Consider the following 26,106-nt stretch of genomic DNA (forward strand, 5'->3'; position numbering starts at 1 on the left):
GTTACCACAGACATAAGTATTTGGTCTTTCCCTTACCACTACCCAATACATCTTACTTGTAGAATTCGGTGTGAGCTCCATTGAAAGGCAGCAGGAAGGAGCCTTGGCCTCTCTGGAACATGACACTACACTGTCACCACCAGCAACCAATGTCCTGCCCTGTCCTGCCCTACCCCCACCTGAGAGGGGAAATTGGATCCTGCTATGGGTGAAGGCGCTGAACTGGGACCTAACGGCAGCAGATCTCCTTCTGTGGAAGGTGCAGTAGTAAAGTGGATACCATCTGAGAAAGGATCTTCTGTTTCTCCTGCAGTGGTAACACTGGACACTCTCTGGCAGGTGACTGAGTGAATGTATCTGTTGTGAAGTCAACTCAAGAAATGATGAATTTGGCTTCTAAAGTGGAACAACTATCCCAGGTAGTGGACAAATTAAAGCAGGATTCTTCCGAACAAGTAGATGGTATTCAAAAAGAGGTGCATTTTATTAAAGACTCTGTTGCAGCATTGGTAAAAGATGATGTGATTATACATCGGAAAGTGGACCAGATTAAGAATTTCAATAGAAGATTAGATTTTGGGATCCTGAACTTTCCTAAACCTATTGGGGTTTCCCCTTTTGAGTTGCTCAAGAAATACCGTATTGAAAATGTAAAAGTTTCTTCTGAACATATTCCTCCATTTAGTAAAGTTTATTATTTGCCAGTGAAGAAAACTGAAAGGGAACCGCAACTACATGGAAATTTAGTTCAGGATCAGAAAGAAGAAAATCATGATTTAAAGGACTTGTCTGCAATATTAGAGGACTCATTTTCTGAAATATCCAATAGAGTAACTTTATTAGCTTCGTTTGTATTTGAGCAGGATCTCAATGCTGTATTAAGCCTTTATTTTCTCAGAAGTTGTTCCGCAGTCAGAAAATATGGATTTACCCAGATGTTACTACAACTACACAGGACAGGAGAAAATCCTTTTTGGACATGAGAGATGCAGTTAAAACATTGGGTGCAACATTTCTTTTGTCATACCTGTACAAGTGTGTGTTGCGCTCTCTAGGTGTTAAGTATATATTTTTATGCCAGATAAGTTTAGATACTTTATCGATCTGAAGAGCCCATCCAGAGAAGGAATAACAGCTTAAACTGGTGATTTGGATTAATAGTGGTTAATAACACTAATGCAGGCTTGTGTTTTATTTGTTAAATTTGTTTCATTTGTATTCTCCTTATTTTTCCTTGCTACTACCGTACTAAATGGTGGTCTAAGGAAAGGCTGTATTTTGTAAAAAAAATTATTAGTATTTTCCTTTATAATGTATTTTTTCTTACCCTGTGTTGCTTAGATGCAAGTGGATGCTTGTTAAGAAATGTGATAATCTGATAAATAAAAAAATAAAATAAAATATCAAAGTCTAAATATCACAAATGCTATTACTGGTTGTTCTTAACACGTGGAAACAGAGCGATTCTCTGGAAAGTACAAAACTACTTAAATATTAAAAGTGTACAAAGTTGTTAATGTTACACCATACATCAACAGGGGAATTTTCGAAAGAGGGCGCCCATCTTCCGACACAAATTGGGAGATGGGCGTCCTTCTCTCAGTGTCGCCCAAATCGGCATAATCGAAAGCCGGTTTTGGGCACCCTCAACTGCTTTCCGTCACGGGGATGACCAAAGTTCACGGGGGCGTGTCAGCACCATACCGAAGGCAGAACTGGGGCGTGATTAAGAGATGGGCATCCTCGGCCAATAATGGAAAAAAGAAGGGTGTCCCTGATGAGCATTTGGCCGACTTTACTTGGTCCATTTTTTTTCACGACCAAGCCTCGAAAAGGTGCCCATTCTGACCAGATGACCACCGGAGGGAATCGGGGATGACCTCCCCTTACTCCCCCAGGGGTCACCAACCCCCTCCCACCCTAAAAAAAAAGACATTTAAAAACATTTTTTACCAGCCTCTATGCCAGCCTCAAATGTCATACCAGCTCCATCACAGCAGTATGCAGGTCCCTGGAGCAGTTTTTAGTGGATGCAGTGCACTTCAGGCAGGTGAACCCAGGCCCATCCCCCCCTACCTGTTACACTTGTGGTGGTAAATGTGAGCCCTTCAAAACCCACCACAAACCCACTCTACCCACATGTAGGTGCCCCCCTTTATCCCTAAGGGCTATGGTAGTGGTGTACAGTTGTGGGGAGGGGGGCTTTGGGGAGCTCAGCACACAAGGTAAGGGAGCTATGTACCTGGGAGCAATTTGTGAAGTCCACTGCAGTGCCCCATAGGGTGCCTGGTTGGTGTCCTGGCATGTCAGGGGGACCAGTGCACTACGAATTCTGGCTCCTCCCATGACCAAATGAGTTGGATTTGGTCGTTTTTGAGATGGGCATCCTCGGTTTCCATTATCGCCAAAAACTGGGGACAACCATCTCTAAAGTTGGCGATCTCAACATTTAGGTCGACCATCTCTAAGGTAAATGTTGAGATTTGGGTGTCCCCGACCGTATTATCGAAACAAAAGATGGACGCCCATCTTGTTTCGATAATACAGGTTTTCCCGCCCCTTTGCGGCACCGTCCTTACACATGGGCGCCCTTAGAGATGGTTGTCCCCGTTTGAAAATGCCCCTCCAAGTGACCTTGACTGTGGCCTGGCTCATGCTTAGAAACTAGGGCTGTACCGAATGTTTGGATTTGATTCAATTTGACCCCGAATACATTATTCATAGTTAGCCAGATAGTGGTTTAAATTCAAATATAAATAATCTAGTGCTCTACTGTGCTAAATCCTACTGAAATAAGCACTTGATCTCTGTTTTCACATTGCTTCTTTTATTTGTTATAGTAAAGCTCAATGCCAATTATTCGTATTTGGTATTTGTATTCGGCTGAATAATATTTTCCATTATTAATATTTAGCTGAATAATAAAATATGCTATTCAGTACAGCTCTATTAGAAGCTTTCATTTATGATGTCATAATATCTCATAAATTTCTTCATTTGTTTCAGTAATGTTCACTAGTCAGTTCATGATGTCAATTATTGGTTTTATTACAAGGATTAATAAATATAACAGAAACCTTCAAAACAATTTTAAACAAAAATTATCACTCTCATTATTCATATATATATAATTATTTTTTGAAATAATAAAAAAAATTTTTATGTTGTGCTCAGTTTTTGGTGTATTGCTGTGGACTGATAATCCAAGCTTAGCAGGAACACCACCCTTACATCATAGCACATCCTACCTCCATCCTAATAGTATTGTTCAATAGATGGGCAAAGTCCAAAAGAATATAATAAACTTGATGTTCAAAAAATATATAAATAGCTATTACTTAACTTAAGTAGAGATGTGCAGAAAAAAATCTTCTTCCTGCCAAGTTCTTGTCCACTGCAATGCTTTTTTCAAAAAATAATTATATATATATGAATAATGAGAGTGATAATTTTTGTTTAAAATTGTTTTGAAGGTTTCTGTTATATTTATTAATTTAAGAATTTGAAACCGTTTTTCTAAGAACACCCAGAATTACGTTTGGTATTTATTACAAGGATGCCAGAAGATGCTCAGTTCCACAAGAACATAAGAAGTGGCCAGTCTGGGTCACTAGCCAGCTTATTTTCGAAAGAGAAAGACGCCCATATTTCGACCCAAATCGGGAGATGGGCGTCCATTTCCCGTGGGCGCCCAAATCGGTATAATCGAAACCCGATTTTTTGGCGTCCTCAACTATAGTCCATCACGAAGACGAACAAACATCACAGGGGTGTGTTGGAGGCGTGGCGAAGGTGGGACTGGGGTGTGGTTATCAGCCAAGGAGAGATGGGCATCTTTAGCTGATAATCGAAACAAGAAGGGCGTTTATGATGAGAATTTGGTCCGCTTTATTTGGACCCTTTTTTTCAGGTCCAAGTCCCAAAAAAGTGCCCCAACTGACCAGATGACCACCGGAGGCAATCGGGGATCACCTCCCCTGACTCCCCCAGTGGTCACTAACCCCCTCCCACCAAAAAAAAACCACTGTATGCCAGCCTCAAATGCCGTACCCACCTCCATGACAGCAGAATGTGTTCTATCCTCTGACAACCTTTCCCTGGTTCTGATGTGGGTCTGGGGTGAGTGTGACACCTTTTCTGTTAAGGGCACTGCAGAGTCACATCAGCAATGCATTGTGGTGGGTGTAGGGTATTGGGCTCCGTGATTCCACTAGCTTGTGTTAAAGTGCTCACGATGTTGGTAGTTGGTAGGCTCTACTCCCAGGTGCTTTTCCCTCTGCTTAATGGGTCAGAATGTGCCCTGTTTTGTTTCCGGTAGTCCATGAGGTAGTGGCCATTTGTGTAAGACAATTTTAGATCCCTTTCATTTGTTAGCCACGTTACAGCACTTAGTTCTTACCTTGAATGTTGCTGAAAGAGGGCATTGTACACCATTCTGCCAGCTCGGACCTACTGCTAATCTCAGTACCAGCGAGACTCGTTGCCAGTGGGGCACAACCTCTGATCTTCAGTTAACTGTGAGTAAATGTGCTTATTCAAATAAAGGACAAAGGACGTTTTCAGCGAGATTAGTCTTCAGGTGTGAACTGCTGTGCCAAGGTTATACAGCAGCAACAAGTCCTGTCCCTGGAGCACTTTTAGTGGGTACTGCAGTGCACTTCAGGCAGGCAGACCCAGGCCCATCCCCCCCACCTGTAACACTTGTGGTGGTAAATGGGAGGCCTCTAAAACCCACTGTACCCACATGTAGTTGCCCCCTTCACCCCTAAGAGCAATGGTAGTGTTGTACATTTGTCCCTCCCACGCCCAAATGGCTTGGATTTGGACGTTTCTGAGATAGGCGTTTTTAGTTTCCATTATCGCTAAAAAAAAACCGCCCATCTCAGAAAGGACCAAATCCATGGCATTTGGTCCGTCCAAAACGTATTTTCGGAACGAAAGATGGACGCCCATCTTTTTCGAAAATACAGTCTGTACCGCCTCTTCACATACCCGTTTTCGGACATAGACGCCCATGGAGATGGGTGTTCGCGTTCGATTATGCCCCTCTAGGGAGTCTAAGGCAGGATCCAAAAGAGCAAATCCGTTCCTTGGCACTCACTGCTTGTTCTGTCCCCACAGTTGTGAGCGCATATTTATATTTATCTGTATTTGTATTTTATCATTCAAATTGGCATCAACTTCCTGGTAGGATTTATAATCCCCTTGCGTGTAACTCATTTCCTCCCATCACTGAGAAACCCGCTAGGTTCATGCTTAATCTACCCAAGCACATGCTCTGACCTTACTGGTCATTTCCTCAGCACCTTGTCTTATGGGTATTCTCTGCACCCCTCCTCACAAAGCAGAATTCTCCATCTTATGCTCAAGTAAGCAGTCCTTAGTCTCTGTCCTCTTTCTCCCCTGAGAAAACATCCTCTGCACAAACAGGCCAACCAGTATCCTATTACAAGACCCAATATCCTTCCTGAATTGAACCCTGCATCTATCCAGTCAACAGACCGACATCCCTTTTCCACTAAAGTTTAACTTCCACCACTGCAATAATTCAGAATCCATCTCTCCAGTCACCCAACTTCCACTCCTTCAGTCTGGCAGTCTATCATCCAATTGATCAGTGTCCCACTTCATGGACTCATCTTGCCTGGGCAGAACTCTTGTTTTTCAGCTATCTGCATGATCTGTTTGACAGTTTTATTATTTTAATATGATTTGTTGCCACTTTTTGGGTTTTTACCAGGTACTTGTGACCTGGATTGGCCACTGTTGGAAACAGGATACTGGGCTAGATGGACCATCAGTCTGACCCTGTATGGCTATTCTTACGTTCTTATGTCTGATATTGATATTATGTATGTAAGTTTGCTCTCTGCCTAGAATGATGAAGATAGTGCAGGAAATAAATAAATAAAAGTAAGTTATCTGTTTCACTTATCTGCAATAAACAATTAGAAATTAAGAAAGTGAGTCTTGGTTTGGCTTGCTGTTTAACGATGCATGGAAACACATTGTGAGAACAGCACACGGCTGTTTACAGACTGCTGAACTGACCCAGATATTGAATGCCAGGGGGGGTGGGGGGTGCACAGCTCCCTGCATTTAATATCTGGGTCTCAGTGGTCACCTGGAAGTTAACCGGGCACTGACCAGTATTCAGAATGGTGCCAGGTTAACTTCACCGCTCAAAGTTAGGACAGCATTTTTGCTGTCTTATCTTTATCCAGTTACTTAGCCGGTTAGTGGGCTAAACATCTCTGCTAACTGGCTAAGTTTGCACTTTGCCCATGGCCTACTCCTAACCTGGTTAGGGAATGGCTGGTCAGCTGGGATATTCAACAGCACTAACCAGTTAAGTACCACTGAATCCTCAGATAGCCTCGGGCAAGCCATTTAAATGGCTAGGAGCCATAGGTTACTATGGAACTTTGTAAGTCTAAGTGCTTTGAATATATGCCTCTTTGAATATTAGGCCCAAGGGTTTCCCACCCCAGATCTCAATTAATACCTCCTCTGCTGATAGGTGATTCCAAGCATCCAGCACCCACTCAAGTCCCTCCTCTCACTGCTGAGCAGTTTGAATAAAACAAAATCTGACGTACCAATTTTCACTATTCTGTGTTCAAAACGTATTTGACAATCAGTTTTCATGTAGTGCTCCACAGCAATATTTTCCCCCTGCTAATTGTTTTTCATCAGATCCTTGGGTCCACTGGGGTTGGGGGCACCATAGAGACATCGTTCACAAACTCTAGAAGAGAGAGAAAGAGGAGGTCTTGTGTCTCTATTGTGAGTCTGAGGGCCAAGGCTAGGACCAGATTTAGGAAAGACCATGTATAAAAATTATGAACCTATTTTATCAAACTGCGCTAGAAGTCCCTGGGGCAGTAATGCTGACAAAACCCATTCATTTTCAAAGGGTTTTGTCGGCATTGCAGCGTGGGAATTGCTAGTGAGTGTATATAAACATTAAAATACACACGTGGAAGGAGTATGCCCAACTTTATATGATCTGCATATAGGCCTTCCCAGTACATGCATATTTTACAGAATAGTTGGGCACACATGTGGAGTTCATGCACATTTACATCTTCATAGGAGGTATAAACGCGTTCCTGAGAATTTGCACGCTCTTGTGGCTGGTTCTTGGTACTTATTTTATAAAGGCACCTTTTTGGACTTCTCACATATAAAATTACCATCTTCATTGACAAATGTTCACTATTTGGTTTACATGTAGGATTTGTGTTTAACAGTTTAAACCAATTAACCTACCCCCATACCAAAGATATTAATTGGTGTTTATTGGTTGCATTGCATTACGATGGATTTTTGCATCCACAAATTACCTTTTAGATCAATGCAGACAGCAAAACAAAACTACTAGAGACAAAATCTAGGAATTACAATTAAACATTTTGGCTAATTACTACCAAACTTTTATTTATTTATTTATTTGTTAGGATTTATTTACCGCATTGTTGAAGGAATTCGCGCAAAGCGGTGTACAGTAACAATAGATCAAACACAAGCAATAGGCAATTACAGCAGTAAAAATATTCAAATAACAATACAAAGTATGGCATGGAGGGGCATAATTGAACGAAAACGTCTATCTCCATGGTCGTTTATCTCCGAGAACGGATCCGTGAAGGGGCGGACCGAACTGTATTTTCGCAAAAAATAGATGTCCATGTTTTATTCGACAATTTGTGAGCTGAGCGTTTTGTTTTTCAGCGATAATGGAAAATGAAAGCGCCCAGCTCAAAAACGAATAAATCCAAGGCATTTGTTCGTGGGAGGGGCCAGGATTCATAGTGCACTGGCCCCCCTCACATGCCAGGACACCAACCGGGCACCCTAGGGGGCACTTTTACAATAACAAAAAAAAGGTAAAAGAGCTCCCAGGTGCATAGCACCCTTCCCTTGTGTGTTGAGCCCCCCAAATCCCCCTCAAAACCCACTGCCCACAAGTCTACACCATTATTATAGCCCTAAGGGGTGAAGGGGGGCACCTACATGTGGGTACAGTGGGTTTGGGGGGGTTGGACGACTAATAAGCATTAAGCAGCACAATTGTAACAGGTAGGGGGGGATGGGCCTGGGTCCACCTGTCTGAAGTCCACTGCACCCCCTAACAACTGCTTCAGGGACCTGCATACTGCTGCCAGGGAGGTGGGTATGACATTTGATGGTGAAAATAAAAAGTTGTGAAACATCATTTTTTTGTGGTGGGAGGGGGTTAGTGACCACTGGGGGAGTCAGGGGAGGTCATCCCCGATTCCCTCCGATGGTCATCTGGTCATTTAGAGCACTTTTTTGGGACCTGTTCATGTGAAAAAAGGGTCCAACAAAAGTGGCCTAAATGTTCGCTAAAACGCCTTTATTTTTTCGATTATCGCCCTAACGCGTACATCTCTCCTCAGCCGATAACCACGCCCCAATTCCACCTTCGCCACACCCCCATTAACTTTGTCCGCATCTGCGACGGAGTGCAGTTGAAAACGTCCAAAATCGGCTTTCGATTATACCGATTTATTCGTTTTGTGAGATAAACGTCTATCTCCCGATTTGGGTCGAAATCTAGGTGTTTTTTTCTTTCGATTATAAGATGGATAGTATACTATTTACAATGTTAACACAATATGAATTAGAACAAATAAAATCCAAGCATGAATTTCCCACTGATTAAAAACAATATACTTTTTTAAAACTATTTTTATTGAAAATTTTGAAATAAACAATCCAAGTATCCACTTGTACAGCAAAGTTAAAGTAAAAAGAGGGGGAATACTATAAAGTGTAATCCTTTGAGAAAACAAAAGTACTATACATCAGTCCTCAATAAACAGGGGATTCAAGTACTACATATAAAGGCAATATTGTTAAATTATCTTTAACAATCAAATATAACAAAGAGGTTTTATTGAGTCACACAATGTCTTACATGAAACTCAGCATGGTTTCAGACCTAGACACAGCACAGAAACACTTCTCTGAGTTCTTACTACAAAGATAAAATACCTTTTGAGCAAGGGGCAACAGCATTTGACATATGTCTACAGCATTTGACGCTATTAGCTATTCTTTGCTGCTGCTCAAATTGAGTGAATTGGGAATAATAGAGACAGTGCTTTGTTGGTTTGATCAAGTTTTGAGTACTAGGACATATCATGTAAGAGGAAGGAATAGTATGTCATCATATTAGAATCCCAGTTGTGGATCACCATCCTTATTTAATGTATACCTTCGTTCAAATAGAGGTGTATTTTCAAAGCACTTAGACTTACAAAGTTATCTAGAGGGGCATTTTCAATATAACGTCCAAGTCCGACTTTGGACATTTTGCACAAAACGTCCAAAATCCGAATAGGAAAGGAGATCATCTTCAAAAAGAAGGAAGACTTTTTGAAAATATCATTTTGAACAAGGTTTTGTGCTTTGTATATTTTTTTTTTACCATTTTCAGAAAAAAAAAGTCCAAAAGAAAAACGTAGAAAATTGAGCAATTGGAATTTCTAGTAGAATGGCTCCCCAGACATCTCAGAAGAGCAATGGAGCACCCTAGGGGACACTGCTGTGGACTTCAAATAAATACTCCCAGGTACACATCTCACCGTTGTTCCCTTATCTTGTCTGCTGATCCCCCCCAAACAGTGGCGTACCGAGGGTGGGGCGGTCTACCCCAGGTGCACGCCGCTGGAGGGGTGCAGAAAGCAGCCGTGCAGCTGTCGGCTCCACTGGTTCCCTGCTCCCTCTGCCCAGGAACAGGTTACTTCCTGTTCCGGGACAGAGGAGCAGGGAACCTGCGGAACCGACAGCCACGCAGCTGTTCCCAGTAGGTAAGAATGCACCCGGGGGGGGGGGGTGTCGTGCTATACTTGGGGGGGGGGGACAGATGCTGCTGCACCCAGTGGGGGGGGGGTATGCAACGGCAATCCGCCCTGGGTGGCAGCCGATCAAGGATCGCCACTGCCCCCAAAACCCACTACCACCAACTTTACACCACTACAACAGCCCTTATGGGTGATGGGAGCACCTATATGTGGGTACAGTGGGTTTCTGATGAGTCTTAGAGGGCTCATATTTTCCATCATAAGTGTAACAGGTAGGGGGAGGTATGGGCCTGGGTCTACCTGTCTGAAGTGCACTCAGCAGCCACTAGACTACTCCAGGGACCTGCATACTGCTCTAATGGACATGTATAACATCTGAGGCTGGCATAGAGGCTGGTAAGTAATGTTTTTAATCACATTTTTGGGGGGTGGGAGGCAGTCAATGACCGCTGAGGGAGTAAGGGTAGGTCATCCCTGATTCTCTCTAGTGGTCATCTGGTCATTTAGGGCAACCTTTTGTGCTTTATTGATTCTAAAAACAGGTCTAGCTCAAATGTGTTAGTTTTAGTCCTGGACAGTTTTGTTTTGTTACATTATGGCTGAAAAATGTCCAAGTCTTAGGAACTCCCAAATCCCTCCCTTAGCACACCCCCTTGAGATTTGGATTCACTGCAGACAAAACTTCTAAAAATAGGTTTTGAAAATACTGATTTGTATGTTTTTTTTGTGTGAGAAAAATGTCCAAATACTGTTTTATACCACTTCTTAGATGTTTTTCTCTTTTGAAAATAAGCCCCATAGTAACCTATGGAACTTTGTAAGTCTAAGTGCTTTCTCCATGGACAGTGTGATCATCTAGCCACACAGCTGAAGACTCCCAAGCTACAGAAATCATAAAGTAACAGTGAAAAACATATATATAACAGCTAAAAATACAGCAAAGAAAATGTTCCACTCAATGTGGAATAGCCGCATTGAGCCTGCCATGAGTGGGAAAGTGCGGGGTACAAATGTAACAAAACAAAACAAACAAACAAAAAAAACCTTAAAAGAATCAAACCTTTCTTCCCAAGGGAAGTATTCCGCAACCTAGTGCAATCAATGGTACTCAGTCATCTAGACTACTGCAACGCCATTTATGCCGGATGCAAAGAACAAATCATCAAGAAGCTTCAAGCTGCTCAAAACACAGCAGCTAGATTCATATTTGGGTAAGCGAAATATGAAAGCGCAAAACCCCTAAGAGAAAAATTACACTGGCTCCCACTAAAAGAGCGTATTGCATTCAAAGTTTGCACCCTAATCCACAAAATCATTCATGGAGAAGCTCCGACATACATGTCAGACCTTATAGACTTGCCAATTAGGAATGCAAAAAAATCATCACGCACATTCCTCAATCTCCATTATCCTAACTGTAAAGGGCTAAAATATAAATCCACATACGCAACCAGTTTCTCATACATCTGCACGCAGCTATGGAACGCACTACCGAAGGCCATAAAAACAACGCAAGACCTAACCATCTTCCAAAGGTTACTGAAAACAGATCTTTTCAAGAAGGCATACCATAAGCATTCATCTCAAGTACTAAAAAACAATACTATACATGATCTATACAAAACCGAATTCTTATCTCATGACTGATTAAACTCTCTGAAATTAATAATCAAGCGATACCATTTTAAACCATATGCTGAATAAAGACTCTCTATTGTCAAAGACCTAATGTACGTTATAATCCAAGTTGTTTCTTAGAAAACTTCACGCAATAACATAAAGTATTCCTCTTTACCATATATGTATGCACATGATGTATAGATACACCATGATCTGTTCCACTCATGTTATGCTACATGTCTAATACCATGTATTTATGCACCTTAACGAAATATTATTTGTAATTCTGTTACCCGGAAATGGCATCCGCCATTACGGCAAATGTAAGCCACATTGAGCCTGCAAATTGGGGGGGAAATGTGGGATACAAATGCTACAAATAAATTGCCTCACAATGACGAGGATAACACTAATTTCCCAAATAAGGAATCGGCTTCTGATGCAACATCTATGCAGTAGTGCTTCGTAAATTTCTGCACAGATGACCATGTAGCAGCTCAGCAGATCTCCAAAGGAGTAGCTTGTTGACGAAGTGCTGAAGAGGTTGCCACTGACTGTAGTCTATGTGTTGTGACATGTGGAATGGAAGCATCAGGTGATTTGGATGTTTGATTGTAGCAACATGAAATACAGTTTGCTATCCATTGAGATAATGTGGATTTAGTTACTGATGTTGGTTGATGAGTTGATTATAAAGAGATAAAAAGCTGTGAAGGACGATTTGGGAAGTTCGTCCTACACAGGTATATGGTCAAAGCTCTAGCACAGTAAAGTGTGTGAAATGCCTTGTCTTGATCCAAAGAATGAGGTGGAAAATAAAAGATAGATAGTATAATAGTCTGATTGATATGGAAAGGTGAAACTACCTTTGGTAAAAACTTAGGATGTGGTCTGAGTAGTATCTAATCATGAAGAATTTGAAGGTATGGTGAGTAGTGGTGGGCTAAGGATTGTATCTCACCTATTCTCCGTGCAGAAGTAATAATGACCAAAAAGAGTGCCTTCCATGAAAGAAACTTAAGGAAGCTGACTCCACTGGTTCAAAAGAGTGACTCATAAGTGCTTGCAGAACAAAGTTGAAATCCCAAGCTGTAACTGGAGGTTGTATCAGTGGTCTAGACTGAAACAAACCTTTCATAAACCTCTTAGTGATTGGATGACGAATGAGTGGAAATTTATCCATGGGATCATGTAAAAGAGATAAAACTGCAAGGTGCACTTTGATAGAGGAATAAGATAAGCCTGTATCCAAAAGATGCAAGAAATAGTCAAGAATTTGAGGTACAGAGCATGTATGTGGGTGACACAATTTATTGGTACACCACTGGACAAATTGGTTCTATTTAGCAGTGTATGATTTTCTTCTAGATTGTTTACAAGCTGCTAAAAGTATTTGAAGTACAGCAGGAGAAAACGGGTTAGGGGTGTCTACTGTTTTTGGATCAGCCATGCTGTGAGATGTAAAGAATATAGATTCGGATGAAATAGGTTGCCATTGTTCTGAGTGGTAGGTCTATTGGTGTACTCTGTAGAAGAGATAGAAGGACTGGGAGCCACGGCTGTCTCGGCCGGGAGGTGCAATAAGGATTATTCATTCCGAGTCAGTTGTCACCTTATGAAGGGTCTTCAATATAAGAAGAACAGGAGGATAAGCATAAAGGAGATTTTGACTCCAACTGATGAGGAACGCATCTGAGGCTAGTCTGTTACGACTGAGCCACTTTGAGCAATATTGCAGACACTTCCTGTTTTGAGGGGATGCAATGAGGTCTATTGTGGGAAAACCCCAGATTTTGAAAAGGTCTCGAGTAATTGTGCTCTTTAGAGACCATTCGTGTGGCTGCAATTTGTGACTGAGAGAATCCGCTATGCAGTTTAATCTGCCTGGTAGATAAGTCGCTGTTATGATTGAGTCCATACTGAGAACTAGTTGCCAAAGATAGATCGCTTTTTGACACAGGAGATGAGACCCAACTCCTCCCTGCTTGTTGACATAGTACATAAAGACTTGATTGTCGGTTTGGACATGAATGACCTGGTGTTTGCGCAGATGATGAAAAGCCTTGATTGCCAGATGGATGACTCTGAGTTCTAGAAGATTGATGCTGTAAGTCTGTTCTGCGTGAGTCCAAACTCCCTGAGTTGATTGAGTTTGACAATGAGCTCCCCATCCCATCTTGGAAACATCTGTTGTGATGACAACTGTTGGTTTTGGTGGTTGGAAAGGTGCTTCTACTGTAAGGTGTGGTAGATGAGTCCATCATATTAAAAGTGCTCTTAGGTATGAATCACTGGAATGGTTGTAGAAAGTGGCTGATGATAATGTGACCAATGATCCCTCAGATACCATTGAAGAGGACGTATCTTTAAGCATGCCTGAGGGAGGACGTGTACTGTGGCAGCCATGTGACCTAATAAAACTAATAGTGCTATTGCTGTTGTAACTCAGAGTGTGGACATATGCTGAGCTAACTGAATGAGAGTGTGTACTCTGTGCAGAGGCAACCGTTCTAGAGATAACGGCATGACTAGCATGGCTCCTATGAATTCCAGGTGTTGCGTGGGTTGCAAAAGTGACTTTTCTATATTGATGAAGCCCAATGCATTGAGAAGAGAAATTGTGGCATTTAATATTTGGAAGACTATTTGAGAAATGTGACCTACAATAAGCCAACCATCTAGATAAGGAAAAATTATCGTGATTACACACTTGGTGAAAACTCTGGGTGCAGAGGTGAGACCATATGGTAGGACTGTGTATTGATAATGCACATTCTATACTGTGAAGCGAAGATACTGGTATGAATCAGAATGTATTGGGACATAGAGATAAGCATCTTTGAGGTCTAATGATGGTAGCCACTTCCCTTGTCATAGAAAGAGTAATATGTTCATCAGGGTACACATGCAAAACTTTTCTTTTTTGAGGAATTTGTTCAGCCATCTTAAGTCTAGCATGGCTCGAAAACCATCCAATTTTTTTGGTATTAGGAAGTACTTGGAGTAAAATCCTGTTCTGATTTGGTCATGAGGTACTAATGCTATCACTTGAGCTTTTAGCAATCTGGTTTCTTCCAGTTGTAAAAGTTGGGATTGCTGTTTTAGAGGGGTGTAGTCTGCTGGTGGATTGGTTGGGGAATGTGATGAAAGTTGAGACGGTATCCCTGTTCTATTATTTGCAGTAGCCATGAGTCTGTTGTTATAGTCTTCCAAACATCTAAGAAAAGTGACAAACGACCTACCACTGGAATACTTGTGTGGTACAGTATGTCAAAAACTAGGATTAGGTTTTTGCTGCTGAGAAGAGAGAGGACGAGATTGCTTTCTGTCACGACTCAGCAGAGGGATATTGTTTTTGTCTAGACTGTTTACCCTGGTAAGTTGATCTTTGATATGGATAACATTTTTTTTATTTTATATTTATTGATTTTAAATTAACAAGAGTACACTTGTAACTGAAATACAGCAAGGTAATATCAAGATATAAGAAAAGTAAAATGAAGATGAGTACAAAAGAAAAATCAAAGAATATTAGTTCACTTTTAAACCACAATTATTCCGCTTTCTTAGACCACACACTGAGGGCATTAATGAACTAGAGAAGATTACAAAGAAAAATAATTATAACTTAATTAAGGCTACGTGCAATCCTCCGACACAATTTAAACAGACGTTAATTTAGTTGTTTTAAATCTAGAAAGGATTTCAGTTGATCAGGGGAAAAGAAAACATATTTCATCTGACCCAACCAACCGATACATTTACAAGGGTAGGCGAGAAAAAAGAATCCCCCCACTTCCACCGTCCTCGGTTTCATAGCCAAAAAGGTTTTCCTCTTCTGTTGGGTCAACTTTGTTACGTCAGGGTATATCCATATTTTCCCACCTCCAAATTGAGAATTAGTATTCTTAAAATAAAGTCTCAGGACAGAATTAAGATCCTGTTCAAAAATAAAAGAAACTAAGAGTGTAGCCCTCTCTGTTACATTTTCCAAAGACTGTTCCAGTATGGCAGATATATTATTCACATCAAAGTTCACATTTTCTGCGCCCCTTATTTCTCCTTCTTCCCCCCTGGGGCTGCTAGGTAAATAGAAAATCTTATTTATTGGAGGTATAGCTTCCAGTGGTATCTTTAAATTTTCTGTTAAATATCTTCTGAATAGTTCCAGTGGACTAGTCCCAGGGAGCTTGGGAAAATTCAGAAGGCGCAGATTCAAACGTCTGTTGAAATTCTCTATCTGCTCAATTTTTCTACGAATATCCAGATTATCCTTAGCTACAGTAGCTTTAAATTCTTGAAACTGTTCAACATCTTTTTACAGCTGTGTAACTCGCATGGCTAATTCCTCTTTAACTGAGTCCACTGTATTTTTTTTTTTTTTTTTAATCTTCAAATTTAGTATAAAGAGCATTTACTTCACCTGAAGATTTCTGCAGGGTTGAGTCCATTTTGATTAACGTCAGCCAAATCCTTTCTAGATTAACCTCTGGAATTTTCTCTGAAGCTCCAAGCAATTCTTGGGCCACAGACCTCAGCGACTTCTGTAGCAACGCTAGTCCCCCGCTGGGTTCCACCTCCATCACACTTCCAGTGGTGTTCCGGGTTCCCTCTAGTGAAGCTGCTAACGCTGGGCACGGAGGAATCTGCAACGTCGAAGGAGGGGAGAGGGATGTCTCATCTCCCCGTAAGGGCTCCGCTTCTCCAGATTCCCTTACTATGGGATCCACTCCCCTCAATACCTGGGAGGTCCCGGCGAAGAAGCGCTCCAAACTCGGCTGGATCGGGGACAAGTTTGAGGAAGGCGGGGGCACTAACCTCATCGTCCCTTTCCGTTTGGTATGAGGCATAGTTTTAAGAGGTAAAGGATTACTCTTTAATTCCAACCAAGTAGCAGTGTCTCACGAACCGCCTGGTCACACCGCCATCTTGACACACCCTGGATAAGATTTTTTATTAGACAATCTTGATTTTGATTGATAGAATGGGAGAAGCTTCTGAGTGGTTTTGGAAGATTTCGATTGATCTTCTTCCAAGGTGTCTAGTGTTGTGCATTAATCTTTAACACTAGTGATCATTTCCGCCACCTTGGGTCCAAAAAGATTGTCTCCCAAACAAGGGAAATCTGCTACCTTATTGAAAAGATCCTCAACTAATGAAGAAGATCTTAACCAAGATATACGTTTCATAGAGATAGCAATAGCTGCACCACGAACTGCTGTTTCCTAGCTGTCAAATGCTGCTCTGATCATACATTGTGAACAGAGTTCCAAATCTTGCATGATAGTAGGGAGTAATGAAGGACTATACAGATCTGTAGTATCCTGTAATTTTGAAATAGAGTCCATTACAGTATATAAATACTGTACATAATGGAAAGAATACACTACTATCTGCGCCTGCATCATGGTATTTTGGTATGATGTTTTGCCTAATGCATGTAAGATCTTTGGGTGGAGGGTGGGATGTGCTCTCCTTACCCGTTCTATGCTTCCTCATTGCCAACTTAACTACCACAGATTGATGGGGTAGGTGTCCTAGTATTTGCTGTACCTTGTATTATTTATTTATTTATTTATAACATTTGTATCCCACATTTTCCCACCTATTTGCAGGCTCAATGTGGCTTACATAATTCTGCAAGTGGTGATTACCAGTTCCGGATAGGAGAAATACATAGTTGGGGCAAAGGGACAGATTAGGTTAGGTTACAAGAGGAAAGTTCGTCCTATGATAAGAGCTAAAGGTAATAGGTTAAACTTCAATCATGACAAAAATAGCTTGAACAATTAGGATCATTAAACTGGAAATCAAGATAATTAGCAAAACAGTTGAGATATAGAGAATACATGTTGTATAATTGCGTTTTGTTCATTTTAATTTATGAGGAGTTGTTATTGTATGCTTTCTTAAATAAATACGTTTTCAATAGTTTACGGCAGGTCATGATGTCGTGTGTTATTTTTAAGGATTTTGGTAATTCATTCCAAATTCTTTATCTAAATTGAGGTTAGTAGGACAAATCGTAAAAGGAGTGGACCAAATTTGCTTATGGTGGTCCTGTAAGATGGTATCAATAGGAAGAGGTACTGCCTCTTTGTTGGTAGATAAATATTTTAAGACTGAACGTTTCTCAGGTTCTGTAGTTGTAACTGAAGAAGTAGGTAACTGAAGGGCTTTAGCAATTTTAAGCAAAAATTGAGGGTATGTAGAATATTTTTATGGGGAATTGTTGAGTTCCCATCAATATCATTAGTCACATCAGTATGACATGATCGTTTTCCTGGAGATTGCTGTGATGAAGGAGAGGAATTTCTAGAGAAGGAGCGAATCTCATCTAGTGAATGTGAGGTCTGTAGTTGAGAAGCTGATGGGGAGAGAGACCATGGTCTCTTCCTGGTTAAAGGTGATTTAAGAGAAATTTGATGTGGAGGAGCATGGTCAGTCTGATTATCATCATGTGATGGTATATGCTGTTTGAAAAATTGACAGTTCCTTATTGTTACCCAACTCCACATGTGGAGTTGGGTAACAATAAGGAACTGTGTATGAGGAACCCCCTCCATTAAATATAACTTTGATACCGTGGGAGTTGGATAGTTTGAAAAATTGAGTCATAAGTTGAAAGAAATTGGATGATACATCTCCTAGGCTTGGACCTAATGAAAGATATGATGTCTGAACCATTGGTATCTGAACATTAGGTGAGGATGCAGCTTGCTTCAAGTTGGAATACTTGGAGTGAGATTGACAACTCCGTCAGCATCAACCATGTCTGTAGTGGCTCTGATGCCTGCGCTCTGAATGGGAGACTGAAGCACTACTCTTTGAGTGGGAAGAATAGTTGACGCTTTGTCAGTTTAGCTGAAAATGAAGACTGGCTAGGAGAAGTGGATGACGTCGATGACATCAAGGAAGTATCATTTGGCCGATGTCATTTATGCAAGAAAGCGAACAGCTGATGCTGGTGGCTCCAGTAAATTAAATGAATCAGCTGAGAGGACTGTTTACTGTTGAGAAGCAGTCTGCAGGGTTACCACAGTGCTATTATTGGCACCCTGAGAAGCTTCTGATTTTGACTGCTGTTCAGGTATTCCCTGATCCTGTCCCCCAGGCATAGCAGCGGGGGGAAAACAGAATCTGCAGACATATTAATCTCCATTTGTTTTACAATATGTTTTGTCTTTACTTTCTTCTTTAATGAGGTGGAAGCGTCTGAGACTGATTTAGAGCAGCATAGATCTTTTAGCTTAAGCAAGCGTAGTTCTAAAGATTTTGCTGACATCTTTTTACATTCTGAACAGTTTTCAGCTGTATGTTGCTGTCCTAGACAGCAAAGACATTTTACATGGGGGTCTGTGAGATATTTTTCTGTTACATTCCTCACAATCTTTAAACCCCAGTTTTTGAGACATATTACAATAAAGGGGTTTTTGTTGTTTTTTTTTACTAATACAAACTAGAAAATTTTTACTAATACAAACTAGAAAAATTAAGAACTTAAAAGAATCTAAGTAACTGAAATATGAGAGGAAAATATGGAAGCAGAGCGGGTCGCAACTGTACTGCAGACTTAATAAAACTAAATTGACAGGAATGATTTACAATACTTATACTACTGGATACTGGCAGGAAGGTTGGGGCATGCACATAGAGCTCTTAAGTGTTTCTGTGATATTGGAAGGCCAGTTCAGTGACATCACCTGAACGTCACTTCAGCTATGTGACTAGATGATCACACCGTCTGTGGAGAAAATCTTCAACAGAAGGAACCAAAGCAAAATAAATAAAGATTTCTAATACTATTGTCACTGTAGACTGTATGACTAAGGTAACTATCAGGCTTAATTTCGAAAGAGAAGGGCGCCCATCTTCCAGCACAAATTGGGAGATGGGCGTCCTTCTCTCAGGGTCGCCCAAATTGGCATAATCGAAAGCCAGTTTTGGGCGCCCTCAACTGCTTTCCGTCAAGGGGATGACCAAAGTTCACGGGAACCTGTCGGCACCGTAGCAAAGGCGGGACTGGGGCGTGATATTAAGAGATGGGTGTCCTCGGCTGATAATGGAAAAAAGAAGGGCGTCTTTGACGAGCACTTGGCCGACTTTACTTGGTCCATTTTTTCTTGCAACCAAGCCTCAAAAAGGTGCCCGAACTAACATATGACCACCGGAGGGAATCGGGGATGACCTCCCCTTACTCCCCCAGTGGTGACCAACCCCCTCCCACCCTAAAAAAAAACTTTAAAAACTTTTTTTGCCAGCCTCAAATGTCATACCCAGCTCCATGACAGTGGGTGCAGTGCACTTCAGCCAGGCGGACCCAGGCCCATCCCTCCCTACCTGTTACACTTGTGGTGGTAAATGTGAGCCCTCCAAAACCCACCCGAAACCCACTGTACCCACATGTAGGTGCCCCCCTTCACCCCTTAGGTCTATGATAGTGGTGTACAGTTGTGGGGAGTGGGTTTTGGGGGGCTCAGCACTCAAGGTAAGGAAACCATACACCTGAGAGCAATTTCTGAAGTCCACTGCAGTACCCCCTAGGGTGCCCGGTTGGTGTCCTGGCATGTCAGGGGGACCAGTGCACTATGAATGCTGGCTCCTTCCACAGCCAATTGCCTTGGATTTGGTCATTTTTGAGATGGGCATCCTCAGTTTCCATTATGGCCGAAAACCGGGGACGACCATTTCTAAGGTTGACCTAAGTGTTGAGATTTGGGAGTCCCCGACCGTATTATCGAAACGAAAGATGGACACCCATCTTGTTTCGATAATACGAGTTTCCCCACCCCTTCTCGGGGCCATCCTGCGAGGATGCCCACATGAAAACTTGGGCACCCCGTTCGATTATGCCCCTCCACATGTATGAATGTAAACAGGGTTTAATGCCTATCTATATAACTCTATAACTAAAACCAAACCTCTCAACCAGTTGAAGCCAGAACTTCCACGAGTACTGCTTTTTGCTGTTTCAAATTCAGTGAGAACCACACAGTGCCAGAAGAAAATATCAGTTATGGAGATGGCACATTTAACAACTCAACTTTGCAGGGGCTTTGTGATGATGTGCTCTAAGAAGATCTGTGATTGCTGATATCTTTCTGGTCCTAAACCCTGGAGTAAATGGACAAATTCTACTACTTCCATCTTATTTATCATGGAAAAACACTTGTCTGTTTGAGACCTGTCACCTCACCACAGGTGCACTACAAACTTAGGCAAGCTAAAATGTTGACAGGGCTATTACTCCTTACAATCCCTTACCTGAATATTTGGTTTAAAATTCTCTGTTGGGTCTGCGCCCCTATATTCTTGAAATGGTGTGGAGGTATTTCCAAGTCTATGGAATAAGGCTACAAGAAACCAAATTTAGACTGTGACCATAGGCATAGTTTGACTGTTTCATTTGGGGGGGCAAAGGATGGGCGGGGCATATTAGCATATTCATTTGCATATATACATATGCAAATGAATATGCTAATATGGAGGAAGGAATTGAAATTTACAGGCAAAATATCACAGATGCACATTTCAAAAAGCTGACATATTTCATTTAATAAATTCTGAATAAAATACTTTTATCTACCTTTGTTGTCTGATCATTTAGTTTTTCTATTCGCTTTGGTCCCAGTGTCTTCTGTTTTATGCAGTGTCTTCTTTCCAGTAGGCTTCCCTCTGCTCCCCACCCTCCCAGTCCCATCCATCTCTTGCTCCTTCCCTCTGCTCCCCACCCCTCCCAGTCCCATCCATCTTCTGTTCCTTCCCTCTGCTCACCATCCCTCCGTCCCATCCATCTTCTGCTCCTTCCCTCTGCTGTGCCTGACCTCTCCCAATCCCATCCATCTCCTGGTTCATCCCTCTGCTCCCCACCCCTCCCAGTCCCATCCATCTCTTGCTCCTTCCCTCTGCTCCCCACCCCTCCCAGTCCAATCCATCTCCTGGTCCTTCCCTCTGCTCCCAACGATCCCAGTCCCATCCATCTCCTGGTCCTTCCCTCTGCTCCCAACTCTCCCAGTCCCATCCATCTGTTGCTCCTTCCCTCTGCTCCCCACCCCTCCCAGTCTCAACCATCTCTTGCTCCTTCCATCTGCTCCCCACCCCTCCCAGTCCCATCCATCTTCCATCTGCTCCCCACCCCTCCCAGTTCCATCCATCTTCCTTCTGCTGATCCCCCCCCCCGCGAGGTCCAAGATCGTGACTCCGTCTACCCCCCTCTCTTCCTCCCTCCCTCCGGCGCAGGCAGCAGTCTTTTTCAGCGTTCCTGGCAGCGGTAGCGATGTACACACTGCCTTCGGCTCTGCCCCGAAGCCTTCTCTTCAAGTTCCTGTTCCCGCATAGGTGGGAACAGGAACTTGAAGAGAAGGCTTCCGGGGCAGACCGAAGGCAGCGTGTACATCGCTACCGCTGCCAGGAACGCTGAAAAAGACTGCTGCCTGCGCCGGAAGGAGGGAGGAAGAGAGGGGGGTAGACGGACACGCTCCTCTCCATCTGCTTGGCTTCCCTGCCCTCTCTGTCTTCGTCCTGCCCGAAAGGAAATGACATCAGAGGAAGGCGGGACGCAGATAGAGAGGGCAGGGAAGCCAAGCGGATGGAGAGGAGCGCGTGCCTGCTTGGTTTTTTTTAAAACTACTGACGCGGCGGCGCCTCGCCGTCGTTTGGGGGGGCATTGCTCTCCTCACCCCCCCCAGTCTACGCCCATGACCGTGACTGATGATGGAAAACGTTTCGATAGCTGCGTCAGGGTCAATCAATTCAAAATTCAGTTAGAACTCTGTTCACTCTTGACGGAACATGGGAGGCAGAATGAACAGAGTTCTAACTGAATTTTGGACTGATTGACCCTGACACAGCTATCGAAACACTAGCCATCGTCAGTCATGGTCTGGTTTTTGCCTTGCTGGGAGAAAGAGATTATGCAGTGAAGTACTTTTTGAAATCTTTTTACTGTTGAATTTGAATTAAATGTTTTGCTGTTTGGGAGGTTTATTCTGCAGATGATGAAGTCCTGCTCAACCAGCAGATAGCTGGAAGCTTCTTGAGGCTTTTTCCTCCCATTATTTTCATTTTTCTCATTGCTTACAAGTTGTGCGTGTACAGAGAACTTATATAGTTGTTTATGTTTGAACATTACTGGTTCTCTTTCCAGACATTTGTTCTTTAAAAATTAGTACATGGCCATTTTTTTTATAAAAACAACCACGGCCATTTTTCAGCCACATTAGAAAGTGGCTGGAGCATGTGACAAACCCAAGTGCTAATCACAGCGCCGGCCACTTCCTAGTGCATATTAATAAAAGGATCCCTTAGATTAGGAATGTGCATCCCAGGCACTTCTCCCTGGTGGTAAGTATATATAAATATTTGCCTTTCTCCTTTTTTTAATCATTTGATATACATCTTGCAAGCATTATGCACACCATCAGTACTTTAAAATCTATTTTAGACTCATATAGGGCACACCACTCAGAATCCATTATTTTATGTGTTATTTATTTATTTATTTATTTATTTATTTATTTAATCATTTCTTACTATGTTTTACACAGCACCTGTCTATCCATTTGATGTCTTAATTTGTACTTAGGGCCCTGTTTACTAAGCAGCATTATAGGTGTGTTAATGTTTTTAACGCACGTTAACCATGTACGTGCATTAACCATTCACGTCTATAATATCCCTTTAGGCACCTACATGGTTAGTGTGCGTGCGAAGAGTAGGCACGTTAAAAACACTGACACACCTTAGTGGTAGCGGGATCCAAGATGGCGACGTCATGAGTTCAATCACCGGACGCGCTCCAACTTACCTCCGTTAGACGCTGAGGAAGGTGTTTTGCCGGTCGATTGCAATGGGCAAACGGAGAGGAGGAGTCCGGGAGGGTCCCTCTACCCCTGGCGGAACCCCACAACTTCAGCAAGCAATGCTGGAACGGTATGGAATCACGCCGGGTCCCGAGATGGTGTCAACTCCTGCTGCCAGAGCTAGCGCACTGACGCTAGCCAACAGTATAGACGGGGCTTCCCTGAGCCCCGTCAAACGTGCGGCTCTCCCACAACCTGGACGAGGAAGTACTCCATCAAGTCCTGCCACGCTACTCTCAGGAGGAGAACGGAGTGAACGGAGAGGGAACTTGCTGGAGACAGAAGGAAAACTGGATGCTAGCAACCTGGGTGAACCAGTCTTTAATTCCAGCCCTGTAGTAAGATCAAAAACAGTGAGTACTCTGGACCAGGTTGTTAAAGCTCCCCTCCCAGATTTTTTAACAGGACAAATGGAAAAACCAGCCGTAGTGACCTTAGAGTCACTGTGGGACTTAACTTCCAACATGCACTCCACACTACAAACTTTGGTTAAAAAAAATACTGAGACAATTAAGACTTTAGCTGAGACTGCGCTGGCACAATTGCAAACTAATGATCTCCACACCACTGAAGTTAAAGCTCTGACTGAAAGAACTGAGAAGGTTGAGCTTATGGGTCAAGCTTTTCTAAAAGATAAGAACTTTACTTCAAGGCGATTGGAGTACTTAGAAAATCACTCTAAAAGATTGAACTTACGTTTCATAAATTTTCCTAAATCACCGCTTGTTACTCTATTGCAAATGGTTAGGAAATACTTGATTGAGATATTAGGTATGTCTGAGAACTCATTGCCTCCAATAACTCGGGCTTTTTACTTGCAAACAAACACTAAAGATGTAAAGGAAAATTCGCAAGCCCAGAAGGAGGAGGCAATGAATCTCACTACTTTTCTTGAATCGTTACTTGAGGTGATAACTCAAAGAACAACCTTGTTAACTACCTTTGCACTGGAATTAGATAGAGACACAGTGCTCAGACTCTCTCTTAGACATCTAGATTCTTTATTTTTGGGTTCAAAGATACGAGTGTACCCAGATTTATCTAGGGATACACAAAAGAGACGCAAGGTATTTTTAACCTTGCGCCCTAGGGTGCTTGCAATAGGTGCCAATTTCCTGTTAAGATTTCCCTGTGTATGTAGAGTATTGCACCAGTCTAAATCCTACCAGTTTTTTGAACCCAATCAGTTGGAGGATTTCCTGATAAGTAGAGAGGAGGTTAATGTGGTAATTTAGTCACATATGTAATACTGTATGACAGCTTAGAGTGACCACTTGGGACAAGATGTTCTCTTTAATTAGTTTTGCCTCTGTTTAATTTCCTTTTCTTGGATCGTTTCCTCAATAGTATTGTGGACGATAGAAATGAAACCTTAGATTTGAATTTATTTTTCATTCTTTATTGTATTACCCATTTGTGTAAACACTCATAAGAGTTTATTATGATTGTTAAAAATTTAATAAAGAGAAATATTTAAAAAAAAAAACACTGACACACCTTAGTAAACAGGGCTCTTAGTTTGTTATGATTGTAATCAATTTCATGAAACGCTTTATAGATAGTATGTTTTTTACATACATTGTTTGTGCACATCAGTTATCACATGGATCCCACACGTTTGATATGATGTGTGTTTTATAAATTATTTTATCCTTGTATGTTTTTGCATTTCTGTTTTGTTTGGTCATTTTTAGTAGTGTAATCCCTAATGCAGCCCATGCATGGATGAAACATTGACTACATCGGATATTTTTAAATAAAGGCATCATTTTATATATTGGATTTGGATCTGCTCTGTTTTTGCATGTCATTTACATTACATTGGACAAACACAAAGAAAAATTAAACATCGCATAGCAGAGTATTTAAGCAATTTATGGGCTGGCCGTGAAGAGACTCCACTGGTACAATATTGGCAGCAAAACTCAGCATGATCTTTCTTCTGGTTCTAATGTACATTTTGGAAGATGGGACACAAACAGGGCAGGCGGCACCTCGGCACTCTCCTTTCATCACACCACACATTCTATATACCCACACCTCACAAATTATCCGTGAAGAGTGGAATTTACTACAGCCGCAGCATTCTATTACTTACATATGTGAAGACATTTACAGTATCATGCAAAGATAAACATGTATGCAATTAACAATATCTAGCAATATCTAGCAATAAATTATATATATTATTGCAGGACGTCAGGATGACTCACTCAGAAAAGAATCCTTCCAGATCAGTTGCAGCAACGCACCAGCCCGGAGACCGTCGCTGAAGAGGATTTCGGCTGGCAGGGGTTGGGGACCTCTGCAAGCACAGGTGCCTGGCGGCGGCGGTGGGGAAGGGTTGGCGGCGGCGGGAAGGGAGGTTGAAAGGAGAGGGTCAGTGGCGCTGGGGGGAGGGTCACAAGTGGTGGTGGCAGCAGCGGCGGGGGGGTCAAAAGTGGCGGGGGGTTGGTGGTGCCAGGGGTGGGACAAAATGTGCCCCCTTACCTTGGGGTCTGAACCCCCCCTCCCACCGAAGTCTGATTACGCCCATGTCACAAGACACGTTTTCTGCTCTGCCTGAGGCATAAACCTTTGACATGCTAAGGCGTTACCATCACCTCTTTGATAAGGGATTGTCATAAAAGCATATCCCCTTTTTAGCATTGGCTCTCTTTCTATGATGCCTTCCACCTCCCCATCCCGTAAAAGTCTGAGGTAGGTACAGTGGCGTACCAAGGGGAGGGCGGTGGGGGCGGTCCGCCCCGGGTGCCAGTGGGTGGGGGGTGCTCCGCTCCCGCCGCCTCCCG

The sequence above is a fragment of the Microcaecilia unicolor genome, chromosome 3, assembly GCF_901765095.1.
Source record: "Microcaecilia unicolor chromosome 3, aMicUni1.1, whole genome shotgun sequence".
Lineage (NCBI taxonomy): Eukaryota > Metazoa > Chordata > Amphibia > Gymnophiona > Siphonopidae > Microcaecilia > Microcaecilia unicolor.